The 25,403-nt window shown below is 42.8% G+C and overlaps 1 protein-coding gene across 9 annotated transcripts in view; it reads left to right on the plus strand.

The window, feature by feature from the left end:
* The first annotated feature begins 1,744 nt into the window (after positions 1-1,744).
* Positions 1,745-25,403, plus strand: part of RGS6 (regulator of G protein signaling 6) — a 487,886-nt gene continuing 464,227 nt past the window's right edge. For 4 of the 9 annotated variants that reach the window (XM_036311859.1, XM_036311875.1, XM_036311896.1 and 1 more), the window contains exon 1: positions 1,748-2,311. The gene's annotated coding sequence lies outside the window, so the exon portion shown is untranslated. Of the gene's footprint in view, positions 2,312-2,504; positions 2,638-25,403 lie in introns of those variants that run through there. The other 5 variants (XM_036311885.1, XM_036311869.1, XM_036311823.1 and 2 more) reach the window with 4 other exon arrangements.

Here is a 25,403-nt window from a genome sequence, read left to right on the forward strand (position 1 = left end):
CCTTAAAGAAAGACCCTTTTCTAAAATATCTAACCAGGAACATTTTTTCCCCAGGATTTAATGGGAGGCAAAATTGATCTACTGCTTATAGGCTTTCTTAGTGGACAGAGCTACGATATATATATACACATTACTTTTCTATTTGTCTATCTAAATGAGAAATAATTTCATACCATTATTTATAATTTCAAGCTACACCACTGGGCTTATTCTACTCCTTCCCCTTCCTATATCTGTAATTCCCTTTTCCAACTATGTGGAACCTTCCTCCCAATATCTTTGATATATTTGCTTGTTTGCTCAGTTTCCCATTATGTAAACCAATTTGTTGGCCATGTCAGCAAAATGTGTGGCCTATCTTTATGAAGTTGTTTCTCATTTTATATATATATATATATATATATATATATATATATATATATATATATACAGAAATTATATTTATAAAATCACATGTCAGAAATGTATGTACATATGTGTGTATAATATGTGTAATCAAATATATTTTATGAAATAAAATATTTCCCATATATATAAGAAATTATGTAACATATATTAGAAAACCAATATAATACATAAAATATATCAATATAAGAAAAAATATATATCTGATTTCATGTTTTCCCCAGCTTTATTAAGACATTTTTAACATATAGCATGAAGTTTAAGGTATACTATGTGATGATTTGATAGATATATTGCAAAACTGATTACAATAAGGTTAGTTAACATTTCATCCCCTCACAATTACCTTATTTGTGTGTGTGTATAACATTTAAATTCTACTCTTCATCCATTTCTAGTGCTTAGCAGAGGGTCTAACAGGGCAGGCATTAATTATTGTCTATTGGATGAAAGAACTAATACATCCCTTAATCAATATAGAATGGTGGGAGATGTATGTAGGAAAGGAGACCTTAAATTTCAACCTCTGGACCCACATGGATGAAGACAGTCCAGGTCACCCATCCTTAGAAGCCTTTAGGTACTTTATTTCAAGTGCCCCTCCTCCCATACAATTCAAGAATAAATCTTTAATTTATTGTTGATATTGATAATATCGATATCGAACACCAAGCCTCTGGTTACCAGTTAGCACCAACAATCTTATTTCCGCATGCAATTTCCTGTATCTTGAACTAAACGTCACATTTCAGAGTTCTCACATTACAGAAGGTCATCAATTGGAGGTACCCTTTCTAATTTTCTGTTTTCAACGTTCTTCTTCTTTCCCCAAGAATATCTGCAGAGCTGCTAAATGTTCTCGAAAGTTCTTTTGTGGTGTTTCCGATAAGAATAATCACAAAAGACTCCAAGCACAGCATGCGGTGTGAATGTTGAATCAATAAAAATGACGAGGTTGGTAACCATATCCCAGAGGATGGCGGCGGCCCGTTTTAACTTAGAGGGCGCCAGCTCCCCACGTCAGCGAGAGACGCAAAGGCTCTCGAGTGAACCGCTCGGGACCCGGACTCCCTGAGGCAGACCTGACGCCACTGAAGTTTCCAGCCGCCCAGCTCGGCGTCGCTGAACCAACCTGCCAGTTTCCCCGGCGGCAGCTCAAGTGCCGGGAATTTCTAGGTTTTTCTCTTCCTCGGCAAACGGTCCCATGCACCTCCCGCGGCGCGGGGAGCAGGTGAGCCGGAGGGGGCGTGGCCTCAGGGACGGCTCAGGTGCCTCGGCCCCGCCCCGCCCCGCCCCGCCCCGCCCCGCCCCGCCCACCTCGCGCCGCTGGGGTCCGGGCGCAGGTGGCGGCGTCCAGGTGCGCGCGGCGCGGCCTGCAGCTCCGCTCCACACCCGACAGCGGGCGCCGCTGCGGCGGCTCCGAGCGGCCGAGCTGAGCGGCTCCGCGAGTTCGGGCAGCTCCTGCGCTCGGCCCTGCTCGGCGGCCAGAGCTCCGCCCGGGCGCCGGCTTCCCACGGCGGCGGGAGCGCGCGGGTGCTGAGGGCGCCGACCGACCTCCGCGGACCCCGGCGGGCCTGGGGCGGGAGAGGCGGGCGAGCGCGCGCGCTGGAGACGGCCGGGCGTCCCGCGCCCTGGCACCATGCGCCCCGCCGCGCCTCCTCGCCGGCCCCGGGCTCCCCTCTCCGCCCGCTGAGTCCCCGCGCTCGCCACCCCGGAAACTCGCCGAGACGAGGCGAGACGCCGGAGAGCAGCGCGGAGACTGACCCAGGCGTCCCCTTCGCCCCCAAGAGGCTGCGGATCCCCGTTTCTTGGGCTTCTCTAGCTTTACCATGGACCTGGCGCCAGCTCGGCTTTAGGACACATTCGGAGCCGGAGGGGGAGTCCAGGCAATTCTTTGGTTGCTAAGGTAATGGTAGTTGTGACCAAAAATGGGGGAGAAACAAGTGGGGGGAGAGGTGTCTTAAAACTGCGTGCCCCTACTTCCACCCCCCAATCCCTATGGGTGGATGTCATTTCATCGCCTGGGTGTGGATGCTGGTCCGTTTCAGATGCGTGACAAGTGTCGGGGTGCGCGCGCGTGCAGTTTGGGACCGTAGAGGCACGAGCTTACGTAAGTGGCAAGGCGAGCTGGCGTGCGGACTTGTGTGGGATGGGTGCAGGTCTGCACGGAAGGCATGTTCCGGGCTTGGGGTGTGAAGCGCGCACCCACTGGGACCAGAGCGCAGACGGTAGGTGCGTTCGGGGACGCCCAGCCTCCGATGATGTGGTGGCGGCAGTTAGGGCAGCTTTACTTCACAAGCAGACCATCGTGAACTTTCCCTCCGAATCAGCTGGCCCGTTTGTGGTTTGGAGGAAAAGCAAGCGAGTGGTAGGGGTGGGTGTCGGGGTCTGGTTTTGGGAACCGCAGCAGAAAGGGAACCAGGTATTCTTTCTTGAGAGGATGACGACCAAGCTGGTCGCCTGAAGAGACCCTGTATTTACAGTCACTGTCAGGCTGCGTAGCAAGTGGCCCAGAGAGACAGGGAAAGTGACCCAGAAAATTTAATTTTGTTCAGAAGGAAAGCTGCTGTATTTTTTTTAAAAAATGTGGTGGAGTAGGGAGGAATATTACTTCCTTCTCTCTTGTTGAGAGGAGTGGCATTTCCATGCTACAAACTGAAGATATTTTGGATCTTATTGTTGGCTTGGAGTTGTTCCCTGGGTGTTTATCAGTGCTTAGGCACTAGATCTGCAGGGAGTTTCTTCAATATCTTTTAGCAGCCCCAGAGTAAAACTGCCCAAATAAGCAGAATTAGGTAAAGCCTAACCTTGCACCCTTTTCTCACCAGAGGGGATGACAGGTGGAAGAATAAGAATTGGGCTTGTACGTGTCCAAATGTAGTTAGAGACGGAGCTACAAGTGTGTGTGTGTGTGTGTGTGTGTGTGTGTGTGTGTGTGTGTGCACGCTTTGTCCAAAGTGGTAGACAGAAAGGAAACTGTTAAGGTTTACCTTAATATGTGAAGGCTTTTACAGATCCATGTTCAGAGGCAGATGGGGAATTATATGGAGGGAGCACTGGGGAGTTGGTGAGAAACTTTCTGTGACTTTTTGTATGTTCTTTATGCTACGTGTTCTTCTTATTAATTGATTAATTTTGCAATGGATGGGACTACCCTGTGAAACAAAGCAAGTTGAGGACTGAGGGGAATTTGAGAGGTACTCTTTGGAGATACACCTTTATAAGCAAAAGCTTCATGCTGAACCGAGAAAACCAAGATGATAGATTCTTTCTGAGTTCTCTGGTATTATTGTCAAGCTAAATTGTTGTGTAAATATGGTGATTTTATGTACTATAAACATTGGGGATATATATATATATATATTTTTTCTTTTCCTCACTCCAATAACTTGTCTTTTCCTGAAAGTGTTTGTAAATTCTAGAAATATCCACTACTGCAAGGTATTTTGATGACATAGGTAGCCACTGGTGCTTCCTTTTTCATACTCATTACATTGGTTCTTACCTTTGCTTCCCTGTCTCCTTTAAAAAAGTTAAATTACTACTCACTGATATATTGCTGAGAGCTTCAGTAAAACAATGCTAGTTTTTCTTCAAGCGAAAATTTTTTTCTTATCAAGTGAAACATTACCTCATTTCTGCTTGTATGGCAGAAAGGTCTCTTTAAATGAGACATTTATTTATTTGTGAATGATTTTGTGGAAGAAGATAGCCAACATAGATATTTTTTAAAATGAGCAAACATTTCTTGTGAAAGAAAAACAATGTTTAATTGAAGCACAATTGACACTCAATTTTATATTGGTTTCAGGTGTAGAGCGTCATGGTCCAACATTTGTATGCACTGTGCTAGGATCAATAAGTCTCTAAAAGGACATTTAGGACAATATAATTTTGCCAGTAATTTTGGATGTCTGATTGACCACAGGGACAGAATTTTATGTGAAAATAGGATCACTCTGTTTCTTATTTCTCTGATGTTCTCCCAGGCATTTTATCTCTCCAACTCTTTTGACTTTGCCAGGAATTGCTGGACATTCTGTTTTGTGCCAGGGGTTAAACATCAGGGCGATATGAGTAAGGAGCTCTGTGTCACATCAACATTTTTCAAAAGAGATGCTCTCAGAGATGTCAGTGCTGGGATTAATTTTCCTTTAGCCTCACAAGTTAGCTCATCTTCATTCGGAATGCTTTGAACCCAGGAAAGCACTTAACCTCTTCATTTTCAGTGCCAGCTGGAAGGAATATATTTACCAAATTCCATCTTTATTGTAACATATGGCATGATATAAATAATTACTACACACACACTGTCCTGCTGTATGGAGAGAAATAGGATTACAAAATAAACCTTCATGTTGAGTGACCTGCATGTAACATTTCAAGAAACAGTTTTACTTTTTTTAAAAATTATTATTACAAAAGTAATATCTAACCCCTGGGGAAAAATTGGAAACTACAAAGAAAGAAAGGACATCGGTAGTTCTCCCACAGAAGGTGAACCATTGCATACTACTGTATATATTTTTCCAGGATTTATTCTGATCACATTATTCATTGGATTTTTTTTACCCCTCCCTCCCCGCCCCCCCCCCTCCAAATTTCAGATCTTATGAATGAAACTTGGATATGTGTTAAAGGTTTGGAAAATTATTGCTCATTTTCTGGATGGTTTTGATAGATTGGGCTTTAACTTTTGTTAGTGGTCCTTATTTTTAAAGACAATAGTTTCTCTGCTTATGTGTCTTCTTTGAAAAGCAAGATTTGCACTTTGGGTCAGTAATACTTGGGGCTCCCTATAAGACTTAGGGATGAAAGCATCAGAAAAGAAATAGAACATTGGCCATGTTGGGTGGGAGACTTTAGTTCTGGTTTCAATCTCTCCACCAACTCCTCGTGTGACCTTTGGCCTCTGAAGGCCTCTGAACCTGTTTCCTCCACAGACAAATGACATTTTAGATTTAGCTCAAGAAGCTAACAATATATTTGTTGTTTTCACATTTGATGAGGATCATCTTTGTCTGAAGTGGGCTTTTTAAAACACAGATGGCTGGGGGTCATCCCCAGGGTTTCTGACTCAGTTGGTCTGGAGAGTCCCCAGATAATGTTGACCCTGCTGGTCTGGGGACCACACGGAGAACTAGGTAGTAAGCTCTTGGGGCAGAAGCACTGTTTTACTTTTCGTTGCATCCACCTGTTCCATGCCAGCAATGTACCTGCCAGTAGGGGCTCAGTAAGCATTGGTTGAATCAATATCAGTTTCTCCATGGGGGAAAAGCTTTCTGAAGTAGTCAAGAGAAAAAAGACCATCATCCAGAATATGAAACTATTAAGTCTGTAATGAGAGTAATAATCAGTCATGAAATGAAGTTCTTCAAACTACAAGAAAAGCAAAAATGCCCACAAGTAGGCAGTTAAAATGCACATTAAACCTAATGAGTTACATTAAATAACAACTCAGAGTACCTGCTTGAGATGTTACAAACCATGAAGCTTATCAAATGCTTCACTGTTGCCTCCCAGAGGCAATTCATTTTCTGCCACATCTACATTCCAGTACAGGAGGGAGGGAGGAAATTCACTATTACCCTAACTACCAAAGCAGCAGCTAAAGAAAGCAATAGTCCAGACAGCACCCCAACTCTCTCTCCCCTCTCTCTCTCTCTCTCTCTCTCTCTCTCTCTCTCTCTCTCCCCCCCCCCCCCTCAGCAGAGCAATGCTCACTGGAGCCCACAAACATTCTATGAGATAGGTTACTGAGGAAACTAAGAGAGGGCATTGAGGGGGTGCATTTGATGACTAGGAGAGTCTAGCGGGCTGAAATACCCCTCTTTTGGTCAACCTTCTGTGGCTACTTTGTGTCTAGAAAACAAATCCTTCCTTTCTACTTACATGTTAGAAACATAAGCTACAGCCCTTTTTATGTATGGCAACTTTAAAAAGATGTGTAAATATTTGAATATGAGCAAAGTAGCTGCTTATGTAACAGGCTGCTCAAGTGAGTTGTGGTGGAGACGAGCTGTCTTGGCTTTTATAAATACTTAGGTGAAGCCATCAAAGGAAAAGCCATCTTTAGTTTTTGCAGGGTAGAGTTCCCACTAGTGTCTGACTTACCCATGCTATTTTCTTGCCCAGGGGGACGTGCACATTAAACAAAGGCTTCTGAGAGGAGTATCCTACATGAGATAAACTAGTGGTGACACCCCTCAGAAGTAGCTGAGGCATGTGTATTGCACTGAGACTTGGCCAGCCCCAGACCCTGACAGAGAACTGTGATCATTGGCTCTTCAGTAGCACAACAGGCACAGCCCTGTTAATTGTGTTTTTTGAACCTCAATTTCCTCATCTGTAAAATGGGAATAAAAAAAAAAAACAACTATCCCTTGAGTGTGTATGGCTGTGAGGAGCAAATAGGATCCTGTATAGTGTACAGGGCAGAGGGGGCATAGTAACTTGAGGAGATGGACCATGTCATACCATACTATTTGCTAATAATATTGAGAATCAGTTGTTGATTTGAAACCTCAGGAATTCCCGGGGTAAAATCTGAAACCAGCTTCCATACACGGAGTGCAAAGAAAGACACAGACCACGCAAGGTTGGTAGGTGGCAGACTTAATAATCAGGGGAATTTACATAGGAGGGTTGGGCAACCACAGAGGAGATTTCCATACCCACCCACTAGAATCTTAAAAGTTTCTATAGAGGCCTTAACCAGGGTTCGCTCACATATACAGACCAGATGGTCTCAGCAGCATCTTACAGTCTCAAGGCTGTGTTCTTGAAAATGGTTCTCACTGTGGAAACAGTGGGCAGAAGGATCATTCCAAGGACAGGGAGGGGCCGAGGAGCTCCCAATTGCCAGGATCCAGATCTTGGGTTAACTGGCGGTCACATCCTCTCCACGACCTCCTCCGATAAGAGTCTGCTGGGAAATAAGTATTTCAGGGTAATGGTTTCCCTCTTATTTTTTGTCTGTTCCTGAGGACTTGCTATATCCAACCTAGCATCTGAGGGACTCCTCAGACCCTGGGAGAACCCTGCTCCATAGTTGTAACGTTGGATTAGAGGAGGCTTGTAGAAAGCAAGTAGCCCAGACACTAAGTGGAGAGGGTGGAGCGGCAAAGACCTTCCTCTGTGGTAGCCAAAGATGTATGTGTTTCCTGGAGCCTAAAGGCCATTAGTCACGACAGGAAGAGAAGGGGAACATGGGGACTGCTGCTACATGGATATCTCTTATTCCAGATGGTGACCCACACCCGGAACAAGGCCATGCGTTATGTTTTGTCTATACCCTTGGTATCTCTTTCAGTTCTTGGCACGTGGTAGGAGGTGGTAAATGTTTGCTGAGTTATTGACTTTCAGAGTGACAGCTATGGGAGGATGAAGGTGGGAGAAAGGATGTATTGGTGCAGATGCGTGGACTGCTTCAGGTGTAGGTGTGTGCATGGACCAACTGGGTGCAGGTACATAGACAGGGACAAGTATGGATGCATGGACTGGTCTGAGCGTGGGTGCATGGACAGGTATAGTGTGAATGCAAGTGCAAATAGTTATAATCTCCATTCTTATTTTTTTGCTTGATTTTGCCTAGCTAGATCTACCTCAAACCCTCTTTTGTAATTATACATTAATGTTGGTCTTTCCCACTTGACTGTGGTCTGGTTTTCTTAAAACCATAATTTTGTCTTGCCGTAGCACAAAGCCACATGCGTAGTAAATGCTTGAGAAAAAATTGGTTTTCTAAACAGAAAGTTGCCCAGTTTACAAAGCTATGGATCTGTCATATTGCAGTGGACTGATCTAATGAAATAACAGCCAGCATTTATAAAAGTTTTTTTTTGCAGATCAATGCCTTTTAAGAGGAATTAGGTGGTATTGCTCCCATTTTACAGATGAGGAAACCAAACCTGAAAGAGGTGTTCACTCACATGAGGTTAGATAGTTATTGAGTCGAGACACCAAGATTTAAACTCAGCTTTTACCTGATCCCAAAGTCCCGAGTCTCTCTGATCCATCACAAGGTGGCGAATAGACAGGAACCCTACCCTTGAGATCATTTCAGTTGTCGTGAAGATGATAGAAATAAACAGAAAATTAGCAGTAAGGGATATTAAGTGAAAAGAATGTGTGGAATTTTATAAGGCAGATTAGATAGCAAATAGATGACAAAGATAGTAAATACAGTTCAATTCAGAGAGAGAACATTACATAATCAGATCTGGAAGAGACAGGTTTTGGGAAATAGAAATTTCATAGTTGAAGAGAGGAATAACAGCAAGCTTTTCAGGTGAGAGGTATTGATGATAATTGGTTGTTAAACCAATTATTGTTTGCTTTCAGAGTAAGAACTAGTTTTTCTTGAAACATGGGACCCTCTGTCCCATTTTTGGTAGAGACACTTTCCCCCTTAAAAGCCACGCTTGTGCCATGATGAATGGCATCTGGATTGGATTCTAGGGCTGGGAAGCATTAGGGATGGGTGAGAGCTGTGTTAAAGCAAAGAGACTGAGCTGCTCAGAAAGCCCCGTTGTTGTCGCACATTTTGAATCATTAGCAACTAATTCCAATTAGACAATGTGCAGATCTACATTGTCCAATCCAAACCAAACACCTGTTTGAGCTGTGTTTTTTTTTTCTGTTTGCGACCTCTCTAGAAGAAAGACAACAACTGTAAAAAATGTCCGGTGTATTCTTCTCTTAAGCTGCTACGTAAGTGCTACTGTGTTCAGATTCCAAACCAAGCAGGAAGATGCCATTATATTATTTTGCTGACTATACATCCTAAAACAAAGACTGATTCAGCAGCTGGTCAAAATAGAAAGTATGCATTCAGAAAGGATAAATGTATTGATTGTATTTTTGATTTTTTTTTTTTTAACTTTGAGAGTGGCAGGTAGTGGGCACTTGGCTGCTAGCTTCTGCCCTTAGGCAGGGGTATGTGACATTAGATGAAATGACTTAACCCTACGGAGGGCTGAGAAACTGTGATTGCTTTGAGGGCATTACTGAAAGAGAGAGTGTTCCTGGAAATCTCTGATTTACTCAGGGGAGGGAGGGAGGGAGGGGAGGGGAGTTCTCACTCCAGGTCACCCCGTTGGTATAAGGCAGTGGTCGGCAAACTGTGGCCCCTTGAGTGTGGTTGGCTCTTCCACAAAATACCACGTGCACATACGGTGCGATTGAAACTTCGTGGCCACACTCAAGGGGCCAAAGAGCCGCATGTGGCTTGTGAGCCGCAGTTTGCTGACTACTGGTGTAAGGTCTTCCCTGCTCCTCGCCCTGCTTGTCTACCTTGGTAGGAAGTCCCACTACCAAAGAACTTTTCTGGATGATGATGATCAGATATGGCTGTTTTCAAGAAGTTTAAAATCCTATGGCGGGGAAAGATGGAGAAACAGAATGTGGTAAGACAGACACTTATCGGTGGGATGAGGGAAGGGTTACTTCCCACTGAGAGATTTCATTGAGTGATGAGTTGGACACTGGAGGGCCAGTGGGCTTGGTGGCAAGAGTGTGCCTGAGTCGTTTCCGTGTAAGTACAAGGACAGAGGTACAAAGGATTTTTAATCCACTCCCCGCCCCCCACTGAGAGCCAGGTCCTTAAAAACCTTTCAGGCACGAGAAATCTGTAGATGAACTTAAAACTAATGGGGAAACAGGGATACGTGAAACAGGGATAGTGCTGCAAGCAAAACTGTTTAATAAATATTTATGTTCACCAAAAGAAAACGGAGAACACAAAGCTGATTATGAGTGACATTTACCTCACCTTCTGCTGGTAATAGAGGATGTGCCACAATGAATGTCTAGTTACTTCTTACTGTTTTTCCGGAGATCACGCCCCTGCAGTGAAATACTTACAAGTGGTTTTGTTGTATTGCAGTCAGTGCACAATTCCTATGCAAAGAGGCATTTCCCCCACTGTGCCAGGCTCCCGGTCCAAATGGTCAAAGCCTTTTAGACTTTCAGACTGGGAGGGTGACCACTGAAGCCTGGATCTTCCTGTGGCTCAAGGGTAAAGTGGATAAATTTGGGATAAACTTTATATCACTTGCTTGGCATGACGGATTCGGAAGTTCTCAGATATCTCACCCCAATGCATAAGGTATTTAGCTTCTTGCCAAAGTATGCTATCAATTCCAGGTTTTCGTTTCTTTGGCTTCCTTTTGCTTTCAAACGCGTCTCTGAAAAAACCACTTTCCTTGCCTGTTATCTGCTTTACAATCCCCTCCCCAGCTTAAAAAACAATCTGTTTAATGCCCAGTTTCTTATATTTTCTAGTTGTCCTTAACAGGAGGGATTAGTTGGCTCTCAAAAGTGTATTTGGAGCCCTGGCCAGTTTGGCTCAGTGGATAGAGCATCGGCTGCAGACTTAAGGGTCCCAGGTTTGATTCCAGTCAAGGGCATGTAACTCTGTGCAGGCTCCATCCCAGGCCCTGGTAGGGGAATGTGCAGGAGGCAACCAATTGATGTATCTCTCACATCAATGTTTCCACTCTCTCTACATATCAGTGGAAAAATATCCTTGGGTGAAGATTAACAACAACAAGAACAAAAATAAAAGTATATTTGGAAATAGATCAGTTTGAGTTGGGTTTTGGTTATTGGGAATTCTTGGTGGGAGAAAGTTTCCTGTGGTTGAGATGGGTCATGTTGTTAGTTATATGAAGATGTACAGCGATTGACAAGATTAGAAATGCAAATTACGGCCAGTCTATTGAGGAACTTAAATGTCACATAGATGATGATGATGGTTGGTGATGATAATTATCATGATGGTGATGATGGGGATTCGGGGCTCTCAAGGATGTGGACAAAAACAAAAAAAAACAAAACAAAACAACTTATAACTAAAAGTAAAATTCAAACCAACTGAAGCAAAAAGGAATTTATCTGACTCATGTACCTGGGAATTCAGGCATGGCCGGATCCAGGGACATAAATGCTATCTCAGCACTCTTACTTGATACCTTATCATCTTGACTTCCTCCTTCTGTAACACTAGAGAAAAAGTATATGGTCATTCATATTTCTACTGTTACATCCTTTCAACACAGGGAAGGGATGTTTTTACTTACAGTGTCCTTATCTCAGTCTCAGGGAAGGACCTTGATTAGTCCTGATTAGAGTCTTATGTCTACCTCAATGCAATCAATGTGTCTAGTGATACAGCATATTCTGGCCAGGATAGTTCACAGGCTCACCTTTCCCTATCAGAGGAAGCAAGTTTGATAGCAAGAGAATATATTGGGCAATCAGAAACAGTAACTGCATCCATCTGCTAAACTGGCCGAAGGACTTTGGGTTTTGTTTGCTGGGCAGTGCAAAGTTATTAAGAATGAATGCAGAGTATTTCAACCGCTCTTTGAGAGTTCCGAAACATTTTAAAGAGTTGGAAGACTTTCACTATCTAAAATGTAGTTTTCAGATAATGTGAGGCATTCCTTCAATGGTATGTTTCTCATCTTGTTTCACTTCTATACCAGCTCTCCCATTCAATGATTATTACTTCTGGTCTATGCCTACTGCACAGACATCAGGGTGAGTGTGTATAGTGGTGACAGACACAACCGCTGGGTCTTCCACCATCCCTGTAACCATATGCCCGCAATTATATGATTTTTTGCATTGCTCTTTCTGAGAGGGCTTGAGTCCCATCTTGCAAACCAGAGATGCTATATTCTTTTGTCAGAATATTTGCACTATTCTTTTTTTTTAAATTTCGATTCTATTCATATAACACATTTTCAAGGAAGTATATAAATCATTGCTTAATGAATTGTCAACCATGTTATCTCCTCCAAGAGATAGAGTATTGCCTTATCCCTCAGAAAACACCTCATACGTCTTCCCTTCCCCCAGTATCACCACTAACCCGATTTCTGTCATCATATGTTTTCATTTTTGAAATATATACCATATATATGTATATGTATATGTGCACGCACACACATCACACACATATATACACTCTTTTTGTGGCTTATGTACAGCATTGATTGAAAACATCATCAAACGATGAATTTCTTGTGATGTTGTGATGTGTAGCAGTAGTTTATTCATTTTATTACTCTATAGCAACCCACTCTATAATATTTCACAAACTGTTTATTCATCTGCTGTTAGTAGACATTTGGGATATTTTCAGTTTAGGGCTACTATGAATAATGTTGCTATAAACTTTTTTATGTGTGACTTTAGTGCACATGTAAATGCATTTTTGTTTTGTATACACCTAAGACTGGATTGCTGGAACATGGAGTACATATATTCAACTTTAGTAGGTCCTTACAAAGAGTTTTCCTAAGTGGTGTATCAATTTATACTGCTGTCATCAGTTTATGATTGTTTCAATTTTTCTGCATACTTGTCAACACTTGGGATTGTCAAACTTTTGCATTTTAGCCATTATGGTTGGGTGTGTAGTGGTGTTTCATGGTGGTTTCAATTTTTCCCTAGTAACTAATGGTGTTGTGCCTTTTTAATGTATTTTATTTTGGTCATTTTTCTTTAATCTTTTGTAGTCCCTATTCAATTTCATTGCCCAATAATCAATTGGGTTGTCTATCTTTTTCTTATTGATTTACTGTAGGAGTTTTCTTTTTAAAAACAAATATTTTTACCAGTTATGGGTATTTAAATTATCTTTTCCTACTCTGTGGCTCTTGACATTTAATTCTCTTTCAATGAATAGGAGATCTTTCTTTTAATGTAATCCAATTTGTCAAATTCTTCCTTTATGCTTATTTTTTTTCTGTGCCTGCTTAAGAAATTTTTGCTTACCCTAAGGTCATGAAGCTGTTCTCCCAATTTTTTGGAAGCCCTCTTGTTTTGCATTTTACCTGAGGTTTTTATCTCTGACATAAAGAGAGGATCCATATTTATTTTGTTTGTTTTTTTTGCATGTATATCCAGTTAACCCAGCACTACTTATTGAAAAATCTCCTTTTATCCACCTCTTTGAAATGTCACCTTTGTTATAAATCAGATGGGATCATTTATATGTGGGTCTCTCTCTGCTTTCTAGCCCCTTTCATTGTTCAAGTTGTCTATTCTGACACCACACTGTCTTAATAAATATAGCTCAATAATAAGTCTTGATATCCAGAAGTGTATGCCCTCCAGCTATGTTCTTATTTAAGAATAGCTTGGTTATTCTTAGCCATTTGCACCACTATATAAATTTAAAATAATCTTTGATGAGATTTTGATTGGGAATGCATTAAATCTCTAGCCACAATTAATGTCTTTAAAATGTTGGTTATTTCAATTCATTAATATGCTATAGCCCTCCATTTATTTAGACCTGTTATTTCTGTTAGTGTTTTGTATTTCTATGTTCTAATGGTATTGTACACCTTTACTGAGATATAGTCTTAGTATTTGAAGTTATTTTATACATTATAAGTGATATCTTTTAAAAACGTCATTTTCCAGTTATTTATCGTAGATATGTACAAACAGTTTTTAAAAAAATATATTTTATTGATTTTTTTACAGAGAGGAAGGGAGAGGGATAGAGAGTTAGAAACATCGATGGGAGAGAAACATCGATCAGCTGCCTCCTGCACAGTCCCCACTGGGGATGTGCCCGCAACCAAGGTACCTGCCCTTGACTGGAATCAAACCTGGGACCCTTGAGTCCGCAGGCTGACGCTCTATCCACTGAGCCAAACCGGTTAGGGCACAATCAGTTTTTATATAGTGACCTTGTATCCAGTGATTTTTCTAAACACACTTCTTAATTCTAATAGCTCCATGTAGATTATTATGGACTTTCCATGTATACAATCAAATTACTGGCAAAACAGTGTTTACTTTTTCCTTTGCAATCATTATGTCTTTTATTTAAGTGTTTGTTTTTTTTGTTTTTTTGTTTTCTGTTTTTTTTTGCCTATTGCCTTGGCTAAGACCTCTAATATGATGGTGAATAGAAGTGGTCATAGTGGGCATCCTTGTCTCATTTCTAATCTCAGTGGGAAAGTTTTCAAAGTGTGACTATTAAATATTATGGTTGTTGTGTTTTATACTATCCTTTATCAGATTAAGCAGTTCCTTTACATTCAAAATTTGCTAAGAATATTTTCATGCACACATGTTGAATTTGACCAAATGGTTTAGACAATAGTTGCATGGAATGTCTAGCTCACCTCCCCCATTCCCCCGCCCCTCTCCCGCCCCCCCTCCCTGGTCCCAAATGTACTCATTACCTTGGGAGCTCTCTTTTTTAAAAATTTTATCAAGCCTTTCTAGTTCTTGAGGTTGTTCTGTTATATGTTAGACCCTCATTGTAGGAAGTGGTACATTCTAATTGTATGATGTTTGTCTACACCAGTGGTTCTCAACCTTCTGGCCCTTTAAATACAGTTCCTCATGTTGTGACCCAACCATAAAATTATTTTCGTTGCTACTTCATAACTGTAATGTTGCTACTGTTATGAATCGTAATGTAAATATCTGATATGCAGGATGGTCTTAGGTGACCCCTGTGAAAGGGTCGTTCAACCGCCAAAGGGGTTGGGACCCACAGGTTGAGAACCGCTGGTCTACATGGTAACAAAAACCCCTCAGAAACCTACTCAAAAACCTGTTATTTCTTTGACTTGTATTGCTCCTGCCTGATGAGCTTTATGGGTATATCTTTCTTTTGTTACATCTGCTATCTCCAGCAGATGAAAAGCCTGCTCTTGCTGCTCCAAGTGCATGCATTATGGAGCATAGAGGAGATGCACCGATATTTAAATGCCTAGGTTGAGGGTTTTAAAAAGAGACTGATTTTGCCTGTTCTTAAAAAAATGAGGAAAGAAAACAACAAAATTCCAAGGAACAAAACTGACATTCTTTTTTAAAAGAAGCCAAGAGGAGTGCCTTTCTTCTCGGATCCCCTGGGAACACGTCATCCTTTTTATCTCTTAGTCATCCCTGTCTTGTGTGTAAAAATTGGCAAAGCTCCTCTGTCACTCCTACTTCTTCTCTAGCAGTCATACATCCTTTCATGTAAACCAAGAGGATGATAAAATGTTATTTGTGCAGTCCCTGGAGTCAGTAGTATTAGTAGTATTAGACAGTATAATCTTAGCACCCATACTTATAAAGCGTAAGGTCTCTCATGTGAGAGGGGAGGCACTTAGGCTCTCAAGACCCAAATCCTGATGCTGGCTCTATTACTAACCAGCCAGATGACCTTAGAATATAACTTGGTTTCTCCAGGCCTCAGCTTCATCCTCTGAAAAAATTAAGCCATTGGGCTTGTTCAGGGGACATAAAACATGTATATTTTTAATATATGCTTTTATTTTCACAAAATCTTTTATGTAATAGTAAATATTTTGAGCTCTGCAGGCCATATGGTCTCTGTTGCAACTCTATAACTCTGCCGTTGTAGCATAAAAGCAGCCATAGACAGTCAGTAGACAAATGGGAGTTTATTTATCAAACTTCATGGACACAGACATTTGATATTTATAGTTTTCATGTGTTATAAAATGTTCTTCTTCTTTCAACTTTTGCTGGCAATTTAAAAACTGGAAAGACCATTCTTAGCTCATAGATTATACAAAAACAGCCAGCCAGCGAGGTTTGTCCCCCAGGCCCTACTTTGCCAACCTTGAACTAGCTGATGGTCAAGGCTATTCTGGAACTCTGTGTTAGACATTGATATTGTAGTCTTTTAACGTATAGTATTTTTTTCTTTCCCATGAGCATTGTTCAAAAGAGTCTTACTCCTTTCTCTTAGATTAATTGAGAATTAGACAATAAAAGGCGGTATTTTTCCTTTGTTTATCTCCTCCTTGATGCTTGTTCTTTCTTTCTTGTAGACCCAAGTTTCTGACCTGTTTAATGTTCCTGTATCTGGAAAACGTCCTTTAGCATTTCTTTTTTTTTTTTTTTAAATATATTTTATTGATTTTTTACAGAGAGGAAGGGAGAGAGATAGAGAGTTAGAAACATCGATGAGAGAGAAACATCGATCAGCTGCCTCCTGCACATCTCCCACTGGGGATGTGCCCGCAACCCAGGCACATGCCCTTGACCGGAATCGAACCCGGGACCCTTGAGTCCGCAGGCCGACGCTCTATCCATTGAGCCAAACCGGTTTCGGCCCTTTAGCATTTCTTGCTGAGCAAGTTTGCCAGTGAACTTGCTTGGTTTTTGTTTGTTGAGCTGTAAAGAGGGGAGGTGGACAGTTAGCGAAAGTCGTTATTTTTCCTTCACTTTGGAGGGATAATTTCACTAGATATAGAATTCTAGGCGTGTGGTGTTAGTCTTTCAACATTGTAACTGTTTCTCTCCACCCTCTTATCTGCGCCATTTCTGTTGAGAAACCCTCTATAATTGTTATCCTCGTTCCTTTACGTGCTACGGTGTTTTTTCTTCTGGTTTCTTTCGAGATTCTCTCTGTCTTTGATTTGTCTGCACTTTGAATAGAATGTGCTTAGGTGTAGTGGCTTTTGCTCTTGTTCTTCAACCCTGTCTGGTGTTTTCTGATCTTCCTGGATCTGAGGTTTGGTGTATGTCATTAACTGGAAAGCTGTCACTCATTCCTCCTTCGAATATTTCTTTTACTCCTTTTTCTTCTCCTCTTGGTGTTCCAATTACACGTATGTTACATCTTTTGCTTGCTATTGTACCACAGTTCTTGGATATGCTGTTCCATTTTTTTTTTTTTAATTATTTTTCTCTCTCATTTGGGAAATTTCTATTGATCTTCATTGAAGTTCACTGATTCTTTCCTTGGCCATTTAGAGTCTACCAATGAGCATTCTTAATTTATTACAGTGTTTTTTTACTTTTAGCCTTTCTCTTTTTAAGGATTTAAAAAAATTCTGTTTCTCTGTTTTAATTACCACCTACTTTCCCCATTATAAGCTTTAACATATTTAGTCATAGTTATTTTGGATTCCCTTTCAGATAATTTCAACATCTGTGTCTTATCTGAGCCTGGTTCTGATGACTGCTTGAAAGCCAAACACAATGTGTGAGATATTAGGAGCTGAGTCAGCTAGGCCGTTAGAGTGGGGTTTTATTTCATTTGGCTAAGGGTTGGGCTGTTTAATGTTTGCTGTAGCTGTCGATGCCAGAAGCTTCAGTTCCCCTGTTTTAGTCTCCTCTCTTGACTGTAGGTTTTCTAAGTGCTCCTCAGAGTTTGTGTTTTAGAGGTCCTTTTGCTGTAACTCACTGTTATTATACTAGAGCCCCATTGATGGGGTGGTAGGGTGAGGAGAGGAGAAATGTTCTCTAACCTTCCACCTAAGAGAAAATGTGGGACAACTTTTCATTGGTAAGTGCAGCAACACTTCTTCTATTGTAATGGAAGGGAAGACGTCTTACAGGATGATTTAGGTGAGGGTGTCCCAAGATGTGAGACTTGCCCTCTGCTGGCTTCCATTTCTTCGGTGGAGTTTGAAGTGCCATCATCAACTGAGACGGAGTGTAAAGTTTGAACAAGCAGGAGACATGAGGTAACCAATTCAGAAGAAGAGATCAAACTTGGTAGGAAAACGTTTTAGATCTGGTGGGAAGTATTAACTAAGTGATTTAAAGTTTGTGCTCATGAATTTAAAATGCCACTAGTCAGCCTGGTTGTGTGATTTCCTCTTGACCTCTGCCTCAACCCACCCCAAAGTGTTCCCTGCTTGAATGTGATCTTGGTTATTCAGATATTGTGTGGATATTGTATGGTGGATACTCAGGTTCTGTCAGTATTGGGGATTTTCCAGGAAATATGACACAGAAAGGAGGAGGGGAGGGAGTTGAGGATATTTGTAAGGAAGCAATTGAGTGATTATAATGATGGAGCCAGTGAGAGAAGAAAAAACTAAAAAAGTTGTAGGTTGAATGTCTAAATAAGTTTGGAGAATGTTTGCAGTGAATGTAGAGTAGCTGAGCTGTAAAGAGGGAAGGTGGACAGAGTGGGCGACCTGAGTGGTCCAGGCACTGGTGATGATGAGGTTCAGCATGTAGCCGTGTGAGGCAGGGGCTGGGAGGAGGCATGGAGGAAAAGATTCAGGTGAGGAACTCAGAAGGATGGAGAAGCCAGCTTGTCAGTTAGGTCTTTGATTCTGATGTTACAGTCACCAAGGTTGACTAAGGGGTGGAGAACCGGAACCCAGTCTTCAGGAAATGAAAGGGCATAAGAGGGAGGGGGGACCCAGAAGTGAGGATGGGTAGATGGTGGCATAGCCTGAGGATCTGAGTGTCACAAGAACAAGGATTTGGGTAGGAAGATGGGGGTGGGAGGACATCATTTAAAGCAGCAATGGACAACCAGGAGGATGCTTTCCTTCCATCCTGGTCTTGATATGTGGGGTGAGGACAAGGGGCTACAGCGGGAAGCCAGGTTTCCATTAAAGTCACAGAAGGTCAAAGTTCAAAGAGAAGAGTTCAAAAGGCAGGAAGAGTCAGTGGGGATTGGCAGGGTCCAGGACAGTGTGGAGTTCAGAGCCCCGGGAAGAGGAGATGCCTGGGTGGACCTGAGCTTCAAGTAGTGATGGTGTTACCAGGACTGGGGGCACATCACATGGCCAAACACATCCTGTTGTGTGAAGAATTTTCTACTCCCTCCCAGCTTAATTTTTAGGAGTACTGTTTAATAGAGGAAATGCAAAAATATTTTTCTTTATGAGCAGTTTTGGTAGATTAGTTTGTTTAGTCATGAAGCTGTGGCAAACCAGAGGGGGTTGTGTGTGTGTGTGTGTGTGTGTGTGTGTGTATGTATGTATGTATATGTGTGTGTGTGTGTGTGTATATATATATATATATATATATATATATATATATATATATCTTTTTAAAAATTTTTATTGTTGAAAGTATTACATATGTCCCTATTTTCCACCATTGACCTCTCCATATATATATATGTTTCCCCCTATATTTATGTCTTAAGATAGGATTGATATGGGTAAGTCAACTTCACTGAGACATGAGGAAGTAGACTGAGGGAACTACAGAGTGGTTGAGGACCTACTGTGTATCAGTTGTACTATGTGCAGTAGTATCTAGTACTAAGTACTTTATATATTGTATATAGGTGCTCAGGGTTTTATATTTAGGTATATACTTAAATTTCGCATAAATTTACACAATTTTGTTTTAAATACTCTATATAGCTGATTTCACTGGCGACCAAGACTGACACATTGCAAGTTTGGGGGCATTGAGGTCAGTGCTGAGTTTGAATTTTAGTTTTCTGGCTGAAAAGCTGTGTTACTTTGGGCGAGTTCCCTATATTGTGGAGCCTCAATTCTCTCACCTATAGAGTAGGAATAACAACCACTTGTTACAGTTGCTGTGAAGCTCTGCCTGAGTGATTCTGAGCAGCCAGGCTGAGAACCATGGAAGCAGGGTGATTAGTGTTGCATTTTCTGGATGAGGAAACCAAGTCTCAGAGGCTAAAGAAGCACAGCAGTTAGTGGCTCGTGCACACAGCACTGAAGTGGCAAGGCCAGGGTTGAGAGCCAGTTCTTCGATCCCAGGACCTGGTTTTATCCATCAGAGTGAGTTTTTGTCTGAATACAAGGGAAGTTAAAGGAGCCCAGCTCAGCACGGCTGTGACATGGGAAGGGATGGAGGGATCAGGTGAAGAGTAGGCAGGCTCCATGGAATCTAGGTTAATGGTTCCAAAGCTCGCCTGTGCTTCCAAATCACCTGGGAAACGTTTAAATCATAAATCTCTAGGGACCACCCTAGACCAGTGGTTGGCAAACTGCGGCTCGTGAGCCACATGCGGCTCTTTGGCCCCTTGAGTGTGGCTCTTCCACAAAATACCGACTTCTGCGCATGGGCCACGAAGTTTTAATCGCACTGTACGTGCGCGCCCGCATGTGGTATTTTGTGGAAGAGCCACACTCAAGGGGCCAAAGAGCCGCATGTGGCTCGCAAGCCGCAGTTTGCCGACCACTGCCTTAGACCGACCAAATTAGAGTTTCTAGAACAGCCCTGGCTGGGAAATTCAGTTGGTTAGAGCATTGTTCTGATACACCAAGGTTGCAGGTTTAATTTCCAATCAGGGCATATACAAGAAGCAACCAATGAATGCATAACTAATTGATGTTTCTCTCTCTCTCTCTCTCATCAATTAATAATAATCTCTCTATATAAAAGCCTAAGCGACCGCTAAGACCAACCGACAGGAACAACCAGTCAACCAGTCACTATGATGTGCACTGACCACCAGGGGGCAGACACTCAACACAGGAGCTGCCCCCTGGTGATCAGTGCATGTCCACAGCCAACCTCCCACAGCTGGCCAACCTCCTGTTTTCGCCCCCCCCCCCCCCAAGGCTCTGAGCACCAGAGAATCGCAGCAGCCTAACTGCAAAGATGTAAAGTAAGCACCACTGCCATCTTACCTCTGCCATCGCACCGCACTGCGCCGCTCACCCTTCTGCCCCTTCTAGCTTGGCCCAGTGCCTTTCCGGGCTCCCAACTGCTGATTGGCTAGTGCTCCTGCGGTGGTGTGCCACCATTGGCCGAAGTCAGCTACCTATCATGCTTGGGGGTGGAGCCCCGAGAAAATGTGCAGCTGAGGTAGGAGAGTCGATCTGTCTGTCTGTCAGCATCTCCGCCCCAGGGAGAGTGAGGTGGCCCGAGTGCGGGCAGCAAAGTAGAGCTGTATTTTCACCTCAGAGCATAGCTGGTGTTCAGGCCATTTTGGGGCACTCTGTCTGTGGTCTTTGCTTGCCAGCTACCTCAGCACATCTACATAATGAGATAGGGGCTGGCCGGCCAACCTCCCGAGGTCCCTACCCCTGGCTGGTCCCCCCCCCCCCCCCCCCCCCCAGCCAGCAGGCCCTGATCACCCGGACCCGATCAGGACTGGGTGAGATGGTCCTGATCGGCCCTGATCACTGGCCAGGCCTAGGGACCCCACCTGTGCACGAATTTCATGCACTGGGCCTCTAGTAATAATAAAAGATTTTCTGGAGCATGGGAATCAGGAACATGTGTCTTTAGAATCTCCCCCAGGTGATTTTGAGTCTGCTAGTCAGGTTCAGGTCCTTGATCAGCTTTTGGGAACCATGGAATTCTAACTGAAGACCCGAAGTGATTAAGCAATTATATCTCAGTAAAATACTGGGTACCTGGCATTGCCATCAAAATTGGCCCCTGGGCATTGAGCTCTGTCACCTTGTTTCAGATCTTTAGTGATTACCTGAAACAGACACTTGATCTGTCGTTGATCATCTGAGGCTGGAGCATATAGGAAATGTCAGGTTGGCAGATTCTGCTATCACAGGAAGAGTTATTTGTTCTTTATAGCTGTTTTCTTCCTTCTTTCCCCTTGAGGTTCCTGCCCACTCAGTCAGATTAAAACTATATAAACAAGCTTGCACTACTGAGCTAGCACACGTCTTGTAAATTTTTTTTTTCTGAAGAGCTTAACATTGCCTATGTCAGGAAAAAATCCATTGGGTTTTAATGTGTTGAGGCAAACAATATGAATTTGATATAACGTGGAGGAGAGGCAGTAACATCAGCAGGACTCTTATTTGGCAGCATAAATGTTCAGACTATATCACAGCCAGATGTGATTACCTCTCCTACAAGACATTTTCCTGCATGGAGTTGTGAGGCCTGGGCACTAAGAGCGGCAGGAGTGACATCTTCAGGCTTTCAGCCGCATGTGACCATGATTTTCGTGGCATTGTGGTGTAATTGTAGAGGTCCACCCCGGCTTCCTGTCCTATGCACCCAGGCAGAATACGTGAGGATGGGGGAAGGGCTTCTCCAGTCCTTCTGGTGCAGGTGGCCTGGGGATTTCATTTGGCCAAACACTGGCACAGAGCAAGACTGCTAGTCAGTTGCTACCTTCATTTTTATTTTTTTGCTAAGCAATTTACATGACTTATTTTATTCTTCAAAAGCAACCCTGCAGAGTAGAAGGTTCTCATCTTCCAGGTGAAGAGCTGGAAGTTGAGGATGGGGGAGTCAATTGCCAAAGGCCCACAGCAGCCTTGGTGTGACCAGAGCTGAGATGCAGTTCATGGTCTGACTGCAAAGCCCATTGCTTTTCCACATCCTTGGGTCTTGCCTACCTGCTCTGCCTGGCATTGTTATCGGCTGGACTCTGAGCTTAGCTTGCTCCAGAGAAGCTGCCATTACAAAGGAAAACAGCTGGCATTTGTCATAACTAAGAGCTACAAATGCAATATAAATTTGGAGTAAATTGCAGTCCCAACTTTCAAAAGATTTGCTAATCAGAGCTTGAGTCAGAGATGCTCAATTGTTCTGTTATTCAAAGGGACTCTCCTCACTATACTTCCCACCCTCCCACATGTCTTTCATGGATTCAGAAGTGGGTTCCTGAGTTCAGGGCTGATCCATATCCATGTACCCTGGGGAAAGTCATGTGTGATTCCATACATAGGGCTTTGTAGATAAAGAGCCCTCTCTGTTGGGCAGTTTTAATGGCTTGCCATCTAGGTGAGTGTTCCCGAAGGAGTTCACTGCATCTTGGCAGAGTCTTATCAGTTCCATTATTCATTCAAAAATATTTGAGTACCAACTCTGTGCCAGGCCCTGTTCTAGATGCCAGGGATATAGGGTGAACCCCATTGACAGAGACTCCACTCAGTAGAACTGGCTTTCTCGTAGAGGAGCCCTCTGATAAACAAGGTAACAAAGTCATCACTCCAGACAGGTGAGAATCCCTGTTATTTCACTCTCCACATTTGGCTGTCCTCCCACTTACTCTCCTTGAGATCACATCATCTTCACGTGTTCTTTCTCTCCTTGCGCGTCTATACTGCTGGGTTTTTAGACGTCCATGCCTATGTCATCACCTCGTTCGAGTGTCCTCTTCTGCCTTCCCTCGACTCCTGCTCATCCTGCTCTGACCTCGGTGGCCACCTCCTCCTGCTCTGTTATTGCCGGAAGCCGGTCCATCCTTGCTGCTTGACACAGTCGCTGCAGGAAAGAAACATCTGCACAGCATATGTTTCAAGGGACCTGGAGTATATAGCATACTGTTCTTAATATGTTTGCTCCCCTTAGCGCTGTGTGTTTTAACCAAGGTCACCTCTCCGAGAAAGGTTGTTTCCCCAGGTAGGAATTTTTCCCTGAAGTCAGGGAGGGGATGCCCCTCCTAGAAAGGTTGCTTCCCCAGGTAGGAATTTTTCCCTGAAGTCAGGGAGGGGATGAAACTCCTTAACTAAGTGCCAGGCGGGTAGTTAATCACTACAAACAATCATGCTTAAGCTACATAATCTTTACTCCCTGGAATGCAGATAAGAAACGCCCTAACCTTTGTAATAGAAATTAACAGGATTAAAATCAACTGGTATAAATACGGATGTAACAAAACAATAAACAGCAGAACTTCGCTGGAGATCCAGACCAGAACTTGGCTGGAGATCCTGGCTGGAGATCCTGGCTAGGCTGCTGATCAACTGAACACTGTCTCCGTGTCCTTCCTTCTTCGCCGACTCCGTCCACACCTTTGGGGACCCCTGGACCCGCTGGGGTTGGACCCCGGCATGTTATAACGGAACACCCACACATTACAACGTCCTGCTTTTGTGGACATGTCTGTCTCCCCTGCTGGACTCTGAACACTGTAATGAGAGCACTTGTATCTGATTTATCTTTCTCTCTCCAGGGCCTAGCACCAAGCCTTGGGAGTGGATGCTCAGTGTTTGCTCCAAGAATAAATGTTGTCTTGTGGCACCTAGTGGTGGGCGGTGGTATTATAGGAATTGCTTCAGGGGGAGGCATGCTAAGGCTGGGAAGGAAAGCATACCCTCAGTTCTGTGGTTTTTGAGAAGCTTGGCAGGAGCACTGTCACTAATAGAGGAGTTGGGCTAGCATATAGGCAGTGGTGATGGAAGAGAGGTAGCGTGGAACATTCTGGTGAGTCTTTGAAGGAAATTTAAAATTGGAAGTTCTGAGTTCTAGGTCAGAACTGGAGGGAATACTAAGGATGCTGGGTTTTCTAGCCAATGTCCAGTTGGGGTGCAGATAATCTGTGGCTTAACCTGGTTCCAACAGCTAGTTAGTTGCAGACTAGGTAGAATAACCAGGCATCCCAGTTCAGAAGGCTTTCCGCTGTGCCGGGACAGGTTTGTGACAGATGAGGAAACAAAGGCACAGAGAGGTAAAGTAACTTGCCCCAGATCACACAGCTAGTAAGTGGTGGAGCCTGGACCCAGACATAGATCCGTCTGATGACATAGGCCAGCTTGTAACGATGAAACTATCTTGTGTCTTCTTGGAGAGTCTATTGCAGCGGTTCTCAACCTGTGGGTCACGACCCCTTTGGGGGTTGAACGACCCTTTCACAGGGGTCGCCTAAGACCATCGGAAAACACATATATAATTACATATTGTTTTTGTGATTAATCACTATGCTTTAATTATGTTCAATTTGTAACAATGAAATCGGGGTCACCATAACATGAGGAACTGTATTAAAGGGTCACGGCATTAGGAAGGTTGAGAACCACTGGACTCTATTGAAATGTAGTTGTGTTCTCAGAAAAACATTCACATTCTTCAAATATTAAAATCAAAGTCCCTGAATAATTTACTACGTGTATACTGGTATACATGTAGTATATGTAAATAACATGAAGAAGGTTTTGTTTTCCTCTACCACTAAATTTAAAATACTCCTATTTCTATTGTACTTCACTTAAAAATAAATATTTTATACCATATTGTAATGAGTGAGAATCTATTCCTTTAATTTCATGAACACCAGCTTTATAGTCAATGAATTTAATCAGAACATCCTTACCTATGCAGGTTTTGCACTCAGCTCTCTCTAACAACTGTTGGCATAGGGACTATCATGTATTTTAGAGATGATATTTTATAGACATAGAAAAGGTAAATGACTAGCTTGAGTTTCAAAATGAGTTGATGGAAGAATCAAAATAGAAGCCCTTCTATGACATTACTAGACTCACTGGAATTCCTAACCGCATTTACTTAGCAGTCCAGATCCTGGGACATCAGCCTGCTTTAACACAGAGAAATGTTTCCGTCGCGGG

Source organism: Myotis myotis, unplaced genomic scaffold, assembly GCF_014108235.1.
Source record: "Myotis myotis isolate mMyoMyo1 unplaced genomic scaffold, mMyoMyo1.p scaffold_m19_p_1, whole genome shotgun sequence".
In the NCBI taxonomy this organism is placed as follows: domain Eukaryota; kingdom Metazoa; phylum Chordata; class Mammalia; order Chiroptera; family Vespertilionidae; genus Myotis; species Myotis myotis.